The 10,413-nt window shown below is 35.9% G+C and overlaps 1 protein-coding gene across 3 annotated transcripts in view; it reads right to left on the bottom strand.

Annotated features, from left to right (window-relative positions):
- Window positions 1-10,413, bottom strand: part of rab11fip5a (RAB11 family interacting protein 5a (class I)) — a 72,899-nt gene that overhangs the window by 2,577 nt on the left and 59,909 nt on the right. For all 3 annotated transcript variants that reach the window (XR_013305083.1, XR_013305081.1, XR_013305082.1), the window contains 2 exons: window positions 1,353-1,419; window positions 616-827 (listed from right to left, as the gene is read on the bottom strand). The gene's annotated coding sequence lies outside the window, so the exon portion shown is untranslated. The remainder of the gene's footprint in view (window positions 1-615; window positions 828-1,352; window positions 1,420-10,413) is intronic.

Below are 10,413 nucleotides of genomic sequence, written 5' to 3'. Positions count from 1 at the left end.
TTCTAGCCTATTTAAGTACCCTAAAATTAATTAATATACTTTGAATTACTATTCTAGCTTATTTAAGTACCCTAAACTTAATTAATATACTTTGAATTACTGTTCTAGCTTATATAAGTATCCTAAAATAAACTAATATACTTTTAATCACTATTCTATCATATTTAAGTATCCTAAAATAAATTAATATACTTTTAATTACTATTCTAGCTTATTTTAGTACCCTAAAATAAATTAACATACTTTTAATTACTATTCTAGCTTATTTAAGTACCCTAAAGTTAATAAATATACTTTTAATTACTATTCTAGTCTATTTAAGTACCCTAAAATTAACTAATATACTTTTAATTACTATTCTAGCCTATTTAAGTACCCTAAAATTAATTTATACTGTTAAATTTACTGAAATACTGAGGAACATAAATAGTGAATAGTGGAACAGTTTAAACTTCTGAAATTCCTCAATTGGCACTCTAAATTATTCAAAGGACTCTAAAAGTGACTTAAATCTACTATAGTACTCACCTTATGAATCAATAAATACCTTAAAGTCAGTGGTGTTAATAGACTTGTAAAATGACAAGAATACACTCCCTAAATAAAAGAACTTACTTGTTTCAACAAGTCCTGTAGCTGCTATTCTCTTTTCGTCCGCCAGAGGTCAGCAGCGAGGCGACGCGTGCCTGCGTGTGGTCCCGCTTTCTTTCAAGTGGTCTGTCACTCACTTGCGATGCCGTCAATGGCCGCGCCCTCATTACGGCGCCTTTGATGTGACGGACGTGGACGCGAACAATGGCCGCCGCTGTAAACGCTCGCCCGTTGCCCTGGAAACGTCCGCGCCATCAACAACAACAACAAAAAGGCAAGCCAATTGATGTTACAAAAACTTAAACACGTAAAATAGATAAAGATCCATTTCTAATGGCGTAATCTTAGTTTTAAATACTACTTAAAATCGTTGTTTTGTTAAAATAACATTATTTGTACTGTTTTTTTTTAAGTCAAGGTGCAGAAAAATAACCAAACAAACTTTACTCCTGCAAGTATTTTTTTTAAACATGTAACATTTTCAAAACGAATTTTTAATTATGTGATTTCAGTAAATAGTGACATCCAATTTTAGACTATGCTTCCTCCCGTTTTGTAACTATAATATAAATTCTACCCTTAAATTCGATTAGAACTTTATTTCATCCGGTCTTTAAGAATTATTTTTATATATTAGATTAGAACTTTATTTCATCCCATATTTGTGATTTTTTTTAACCTAGATTGATTAGAAATAATGTTTGACTATTTACACCAGAGATACTGAATTTAACATTCTTGTGCGGGCCATTTTCACTTACCTTCTCATAACTTGCCGTGGGCCAATCAAAATGGAGTCAAGGCTTCTGGTTGAACACCACTGCTTTCCTGTCAAGAGATAAAAATACAAATAAAGCTTTCAATATGGAATTATTTTCAACAACATGCACATCAATTTCACTCCATTGTAATTGAAACAGGCCCCATTTTGAAGTAAAAGTCTCCCCAAAACTATTTAAAACAGCAAAAAGTGGGGGTCCCATGTCCCCCCTATGTCCCCCGCTACGCCCCCCCCCCCCCCAAATGTGAGGGAGCTGGCATTTTATGGACAATGACACCCACAGGAAGTGTAAACACAGGTCAAGTGTTAAAGTCCAACCCGCCAATTCTCACCTCCATTAGAGGGGGGTGTCAACATCGGCACCCCCCCCCCCACCCCTAAAGTGCACCTGGGGCTAAAACCCTGACAAATGAGGCTTTTGTTCTGCACCAGGCCTGCAAAAATTATAAACACAGACCCAAAAAGTACTACAAAAATGGCCCAAAATCCAAAGGAAATCCACATTTGATGATTAAATCCCAACTTAAGCCCCTCCCCCTTCTCCACTTCCCTTTCCAATTTATTTCCCAAACTCATTTGTGCATAATGGCCTATTAAAACTTTCCTGATGACCCCCCCCCACCCCCCATCCATTGAGTAGCGTGTATTCCTTGTCTGGGTTCAATACACATAAGCCCCGCCCCCCACACCACCACCACCACCCTCCAAACTGGTTCAATCGCCGTACCCTAAAAAAATAAAAGCCATCTTATTTTTTCCTCCCCGACGAATATGGCGGCTTTGACGGCTATCGGGCGATGCGGGGTGGTCTCGGGGTGTGTTTGCCTCCCTCATTAGACGTCCCGGTGTCGGCGGCGGCGACGGCGGCGAAAGAAGAGAAGAAAGGGAAGGAGAGGCGCCATGTTTGCAGAGGTGCCTTGCAACGGCACCCCCGAGTCGTCTCTTCGCTTCTCAAAAACGCAACAGAGGTAAGACAGTCTAAGTACTATTTCAAAATGGACATACTCTATATCAATCCATCATTTTCCATAGCCCTTATCGTCACAAGGAGGGCTGCGGGGGTGCTGGAGCCTATCCCGGCTAACTAACTAACCTCATTAATGGCTAGCCCATCGCAGGGCACCGAGTCAAATAACCAATCATAGCCATTAGGAACAATTTAGCATCCCATTAGCCTAGCCTGCATGTTTTAGGGGGACGTGGAGTACCCGCAGAAAACCCACGCCAGCCCAGGGCGACATCCAAACTACACACAGGAAGGGAAATGAATGGTCACGGTAAGTTAGAAGGTCCAAAACGTTATTTTTTCTCCATCTACATGGCTGAAAACAAAGAAAAAACAACTTAATTTTGTCGTTTTGACACAAAATACATATTTAGTAGTTGGTAATTGGCAGGAAAGCTGACTAATGACATCGCTAATGGTTATGAATATGAAAGAGCGGCGACTTGATTGCTTAACGCCAGGCCATTGTCTTCCCTTAATCACTTTTCACCCTGCCATGCAAAAAATTGGAGTTCCTCAAGCACCCCCTGCCCCCTTTTAAGCCCCGCCCCCTGTTGATCCTCAACACACATTGGACGGACGGACGGACGGACGGACGGACGCATCTCCTGAGCGCAAAATCCAACAACATCCTACTTGGCGAATTTGACGCCTCCCTTTCGGGGAGCGACACCCCAGCTGCAAAACGGCCCACTTTTGCCTCGGCGTCGATGGCACGAGGGCCCAATGCTTACCGGCCCCCCTGACAAAATATTTGCAAAAAATGATTGACAGACTGCAGGAAAATGAGTCAAACATATTTTAAAGTATAACTTCAATCTATTGCCAATTTCCTAAAGTAACAGAAAAGTGAAAAACACAAAGATTTGATAAAGTACTCCAAAAAATGACCTTAATCCAGTATAATACTGCCTAAAAGTAACTTTTCTACATAGGAAAATACTTTGCACATAAAAAATACCTATTTTACATAGGTATTTTTTATGTGTATTATAGTATTTCCCTATATTGAAAAGTTACCTTTAGGCAGTATTTTAGTATTTTGAGAGTATTTTTTAGTACATGGACAAGTATTAAAGTCATTTCAAGAAAGTAGAAAAGTTTGTCGTTAGGTATTTTTTATGTGTATTATAGTATTTCCCTAACGACAAACTTTTCTACTTTCTTGAAATGACTTTAATACTCATGTAATGTACTAAAAATACTCTCAAAATACTAAAATACTGCCTAAAAGTAACTTTTCAACATAGGGAAATACTATAATACACATAAAAGATACCTAAAGACAAACATCTCTACTTTCTTGAAGTGACTTTAATACTTGTGTAATGTACTAAAATACTAAAATACTGCCTAAAAGTAACTTTTCTACATAGGGAAATACTATAATACACATAAAAAATACCTAAAGACAAACTTCTCTACTTTCTTGAAATGACTTTAATACTCGTGTGATGTACTAAAATACTGCCTAAAAGTAACTTTTCAACATAGGGAAATACTATAATACACATAAAAGATACCTAAAGACAAACTTCTCTACTTTCTTGAAATGACTAATACTCATGTAATGTACTAAAAATACTCTCAAAATACTAAAATACTGCCTAAAAGTAACTTTTCAACGTAGGGAAATACTATAATACACATAAAAGATACCTAACGATAAACTTTTCTACTTTCTTGAAATGACTTTAATACTTGTGTAAAGTACTAAAATACTCTCAAAATACCTAAATAGTGCCTAAAAGTGACTTTTCTAAATCAAAAAATACTGTGTACATAAAATGTAATCTTATTCCTCTCTTGAAATAACTTCAACACTGAAAAAAGTCACTCCAGTGAAGCTTTTGAATTAAAAAAAGTCAATAATAATAGACTACTTTTGACGAAATCCCCTAAAACATTGAACAAACCATTTCCAGCAAGTAGTAATTAACATTAAAATGCAAATTGCACCTCATTATTATGTATTTGTGCACCTTATAGTGAATCTTTAAACCTCACTATACTTAAATAATGACAACAAAAGCCTCCAATTCGAATCTCCCCACTGAAAAAAGTCCCAACTTTCAGTACTCTATGCATCCTCCAATTGGACGCGCATGGACGTCAATGGCGTCGCCTTAACTTAATGCACTTAATGAGATGATTTGCCTTTAACGCGATCAAAATCCCACTCGGCGACATCAAGGCTTTCCAGGAATTCGAACCGTTCTCTCTAACTGCGACCGACGACGCCCCCCCGCCATCCGTCTTCAAAAGCCCCCTTCCCCTTTCGCCCCCCCCCCCCTCCTCCTCGTCGTCGTGACCCCCCCCCTCATGGGGGCCCCCATCGCATGTTTGACAAACCCAGTTTTAGTTGGTCCTCCCTCCCTCCTTCCCTCCCGCCAATTAATCGGATACGCGCTCGGTCGGCTCCTCTCATCTTTCCACGGGACAAAAGCCCAGGGGGCGGGGCTAAATCCGATTTAGGCTACCGGGTGGGCGACATAAAAAAACAAAAGGCAAACATCAGACGTCAGTCTTCGAGTGAACTCTTCTTGTCAACATGTACGAGACGAGCAACGGAAGTGCCTCGGGATACTCGTCGCCGCATGCTTCCGGTCAGCAGCAGCAGCGGACCGTCGGCAAGAAATGCTGCTTCAGCATCGAGGCGCTCCTCGCCAAGCCCGAGCGGCGGTCGAGCACCCCGATGCCGATGCCCATGCCCATGCCGATGGCCATGCCCGTGGCGATGCCGCCCTTCCCCGCCTCCTGCTGCCCGAGCGCACCCGCATCCGCGCCCGCATCCTTCGGCCTGACTTACCCGCCCCCGCCGGTGGGCTACTACTGCGGCTGCCCGGCCTTCAGCAACTACCAGGCGGCCTTTTACGCGCCAGGTATCGCTTCTACTTTTTTAATGCCATTGACGACGAGAGACGTCCAATCTCCCCAGTCTTATTTTAATATCTATTTTATATTATTATTTTTTGGACGGCAATTGAAGTGGATTTTTATCGCCGTTTTCGGCCGTTTTCTTACTTCTACTTTTTTAGTGCCATTGACGACAAGAGACGTCCAATCTCCCCAGTCTTATTTTAATATGTCTATTTTTTGGGGGGGACGGCGATTGAAGTGCATTTTTATCGCCGTTTTCGGCCGTTTTCTTGCTTTCTTCTACTTTTTTATTGCCATTGACGACGAGAGACGTCCAATCTCCCCAGTCTTATTTTAATGTCTTTTTTTTTTTTTTTGGACGGCGATTGAAGTGCATTTTTATGGCCGTTTTCGGCCGTTTTCTTACTTTGGCAATCGCGTATTTTCGTTGCGCAGAGTTTGAAAAGCATTCATTTTAAGTTATTTTAGGCTTTTTAAATGTATTAAGAGAGTTCGATTGGGGACATAATTGAGTTGCAATATTTTAAGAAGCCATTTTTTAAATTTGTCTGACGAGTTTGGATTATTTTTGTCGTTTCAAAAAGAAATCACGAGCATTGAAATCGATTTGGTAATAAAAATGTTACTTTAGATATGTATTTTGGACGTTTTTATCCTTCTATTTAAGATCATAAATGGAATACTTGGGAGCAGTCTTTCGATAGTTTCAATAATTTTTTTTCTAGTTTCAAACGTTTTCATATGAGTTGAAATGGTCTTTTAGCGGGTTTTAAGAGTATATTCATAGTGATTTTGAAATATTAATATTACACGGCTGGAGTTGGAAGGATTTTATTGGCATGTCTAGTATTTTTAGTAGTTTCTGCGATACTTTTAGTAGATTTTGTCAAAACTTGATTGAATGAAATGTGTTGAAGTTTGTCTCGATACTTGCTACTCACTTTTACCAATTATACTAATTTATTCTGTTGACCTATTCCGATTTATTTATTATTGACTTTTACTATTTAGTTTTTTCAAAAGTATTGACGTGACATTATTTCATCAGTTTTAAGAGTTGTTTTTTTTTAAATCTGACTTTAATTTTGCGTTTTTCTGTTTTTCAGTGGTGGCGAAAGGGCCGGTGGTGTCCAAGGTGGAGGGCAAGGGCAAGGGGCAGGGTGGCGGCAAGTCCAAGCGCACGCGCACCAGTTTCAGCAGCGAGCAGCTGGCCCGCCTGGAGAAGGAGTTTGCCGGGCAGCAGTACATGGTGGGCTCCGAGAGGTTCCTGCTGGCCAAAGCCCTGCGCCTCAGCGAAGCGCAGGTCGCCATCAAAACACGCTTTCTCGCCATAACGTCACTCTTTTTGACATTTACTTAGTGCTTGGTTTCTCCACAGGGCTGCCATGGGTTTTTTTTCCCGGGTACTCCGGTTTCTTCCCAGGCAAAACATGTATGCTAGGCTAATTGAATGCTAAATAGTGCCTAATGGTTGTTTGTTTGACTCATCTGCGATTGGCTGGTCGACAATTACCCCTTGCCACCCCGGTGCCCGTAGTTAGCTGGGACAGGCTCTAGCACCCCCACATGATTCTTTCGAGGCTAAGCTGTACAGAAAACGAATGAATGTTTACATTAATGCCAAATTTTATGTCATTTTTTTAAAGAAAAAAGCCTTACTATACATGGTCATTTATTTAAAAAAAGCCTAACTATATTATGTCTTTTTAAAGAAAAAAACGCCTCACTATACTATGTCGTTTTTTACGAAAAAAAAAGCCTTACTATACTATGTCGTTTTTTTAAAGAAAAAAACGCCTTACTATACATTGTCGTTTTTTAAAAGAAAAAAAGCCTTACTATTCTATGTCGTTTTTTAATGAAAAAAAGTCTTACTATACTATGTCGTTTTTTTTTTAGGAAAAAAGCCTTACTATACTATGTCGTTTTTTAATGAAAAAAAGCCTTACTATACTATGTCGTTTTTTTTTGGGAAAAAAGCCTTACTATACTATGTCGTTTTTTAAGAAAACCGCCTTACTATACATGGTCGTTTTTAAAAAGAAAAAAAGCCTTACTATACTATGTCGTTTTTTGAGAAAAAAGCCTTACTATACTATGTCGTTTTTTTTAGGAAAAAAGCCTTACTATACTATGTCGTTTTTTAAGAAAAACGCCTTACTATACATGGTCGTTTTTTAAAAGAAGAAAAGCCTTACTATACTATGTCGTTTTTTAATGAAAAAAAGCCTTACTATACTATGTCGTTTTTTAAGAAAAAAAGCCTTACTATACTATGTCGTTTTTTTAGGGAAAAAAAGCCTTACTATACTATGTCGTTTTTTTAGGAAAAAAAGCCTTACTATACTATGTCGTTTTTTAATGAAAAAAAGCCTAACTATACTATGTCGTTTTTTAAGAAAAAAAGCCTTACTATACCATGTCATTTTTTACGAAAAAAAGCTTTACTATACTATGTCGTTTTTTTAAAGAAAAAAAGCCTTACTATACATGGGCGTTTATTTTTTAAAAAGCCTTACTATATTATGTTGTTTTTTTAAGAAAAAACGCCTTACTATACTATGTCGTTTTTTAAGAAAAAACGCCTCACTATACATTGTCGTTTTTTAAAAGGAAAAAAGGCCTTACTATTCTATGTCGTTTTTTAATGAAAAAAAGTCTTACTATACTATGTCGGTTTTTTTTAGGAAAAAAAGCCTTACTATACTATGTCGTTTTTTTTAGGAAAAAAAGCCTTACTATACTATACTATGTCGTTTTTTAAGAAAAAACGCCTTACTATACATGGTCGTTTTTAAAAAGAAAAAAAGCCTTACTATACTATGTCGTTTTTTGAGAAAAAAGCCTTACTATACTATGTCGTTTTTTTTAGGAAAAAAGCCTTACTATACTATGTCATTTTTTTAATAAAAAACGCCTTACTATACTATGTCGTTTTTTAAGAAAAACGCCTTACTATACTATGTCGTTTTTTTAGGAAAAAAAGCCTTACTATACTATGTCGTTTTTTAATGAAAAAAAGCCTTACTATACTATGTCGTTTTTTTTAGGAAAAAAAGCCTTACTATACTATGTCGTTTTTTAAGAAAAAACGCCTTACTATACTATGTCGTTTTTTAAGAAAACCGCCTTACTATACATGGTCGTTTTTAAAAAGAAAAAAAGCCTTACTATACTATGTTGTTTTTTGAGAAAAAAGCCTTACTATACTATGTCGTTTTTTTTAGGAAAAAAGCCTTACTATACTATGTCATTTTTTTAAGAAAAAACGCCTTACTATACTATGTCGTTTTTTAAGAAAAACGCCTTACTATACTATGTCGTTTTTTTAGGAAAAAAAGCCTTACTGTACTATGTCGTTTTTTAAGAAAAAAAGCCTTACTATACCATGTCGTTTTTTACGAAAAAAAGCCTTACTATACTATGTCGTTTTTTTAAAGAAAAAAAGCCTTACTATACTATGTCATTTTTTTAAAGAAAAAAAGCCTTACTATACTATGTCGTTTTTTTAGGGAAAAAAAGCCTTACTATACTATGTCGTTTTTTTAGGAAAAAAAGCCTTACTATACTATGTCGTTTTTTAATGAAAAAAAGCCTTACTATACTATGTCGTTTTTTTAGGGAAAAAAAGCCTTACTATACTATGTCGTTTTTTAAAGAAAAAAGCCTTACTATACTATGTCGTTTTTTTAGGGAAAAAAAGCCTGACTATACTATGTCGTTTTTTTAGGAAAAAAAGCCTTACTATACTATGTCGTTTTTTAATGAAAAAAAGCCTTACTATACTATGTCGTTTTTTAAGAAAAAAAGCCTTACTATACTATGTCGTTTTTTAAGAAAAAAGCCTTACTATACTATGTCGTTTTTTTAGGGAAAAAAGCCTTACTATACTATGTCGTTTTTTAATGAAAAAAAGCCTTACTATACTATGTCGTTTTTTTAGGGAAAAAAAGCCTTACTATACTATGTCGTTTTTTAAAAGAAAAAAAGCCTTACTATACTATGTCGTTTTTTTACGAAAAAAAGCCTTACTATACTATGTCGTTTTTTACGAAAAAAAAGCCTTACTATACTATGTCGTTTTTTTAAAGAAAAAAAGCCTTACTATACTATGTAGTTTTTTTAGGGAAAAAAAGCCTTACTATACTATGTCGTTTTTTAATGAAAAAAAGCCTTACTATACTATGTCGTTTTTTTAGGAAAAAAAGCCTTACTATACTATGTCGTTTTTTTAAAGAAAAAAAGCCTTACTATACTATGTCGTTTTTTTAGGGAAAAAAAGCCTTACTATACTATGTCGTTTTTTTAAAGAAAAAAAGCCTTACTATACTATGTCGTTTTTTTAGGGGAAAAAAAGCCTTACTATACTATGTCGTTTTTTTAGGAAAAAAAGCCTTACTATACTATGTCGTTTTTTAATGAAAAAAAGCCTTACTATACTATGTCGTTTTTTAAGAAAAAAAGCCTTACTATACTATGTCGTTTTTTAAGAAAAAAGCCTTACTATACTATGTCGTTTTTTTAGGGAAAAAAAGCCTTACTATACTATGTCGTTTTTTAAGAAAAAAAGCCTTACTATACTATGTCGTTTTTTTAATGAAAAAAAGCCTTACTATACTATGTCGTTTTTTAAGAAAAAAAGCCTTACTATACTATGTCGTTTTTTAAGAAAAAAAGCCTTACTATACTATGTCGTTTTTTTAGGGAAAAAAGCCTTACTATACTATGTCGTTTTTTTAGGAAAAAAAGCCTTACTATACTATGTCGTTTTTTAATGAAAAAAAGCCTTACTATACTATGTCGTTTTTTTTTGGGAAAAAAGCCTTACTATACTATGTCGTTTTTTAAGAAAACCGCCTTACTATACATGGTCGTTTTTAAAAAGAAAAAAAGCCTTACTATACTATGTCGTTTTTTGAGAAAAAAGCCTTACTATACTATGTCGTTTTTTTTAGGAAAAAAGCCTTACTATACTATGTCGTTTTTTAAGAAAAACGCCTTACTATACATGGTCGTTTTTTAAAAGAAGAAAAGCCTTACTATACTATGTCGTTTTTTAATGAAAAAAAGCCTTACTATACTATGTCGTTTTTTAAGAAAAAAAGCCTTACTATACTATGTCGTTTTTTTAGGGAAAAAAAGCCTTACTATACTA

The sequence above is a fragment of the Stigmatopora argus genome, chromosome 15 (assembly GCF_051989625.1).
Source record: "Stigmatopora argus isolate UIUO_Sarg chromosome 15, RoL_Sarg_1.0, whole genome shotgun sequence".
Lineage (NCBI taxonomy): Eukaryota > Metazoa > Chordata > Actinopteri > Syngnathiformes > Syngnathidae > Stigmatopora > Stigmatopora argus.
Note: the sequence above shows the minus strand (reverse complement) of the source record. Positions and strands in the feature narration are given on the sequence as shown.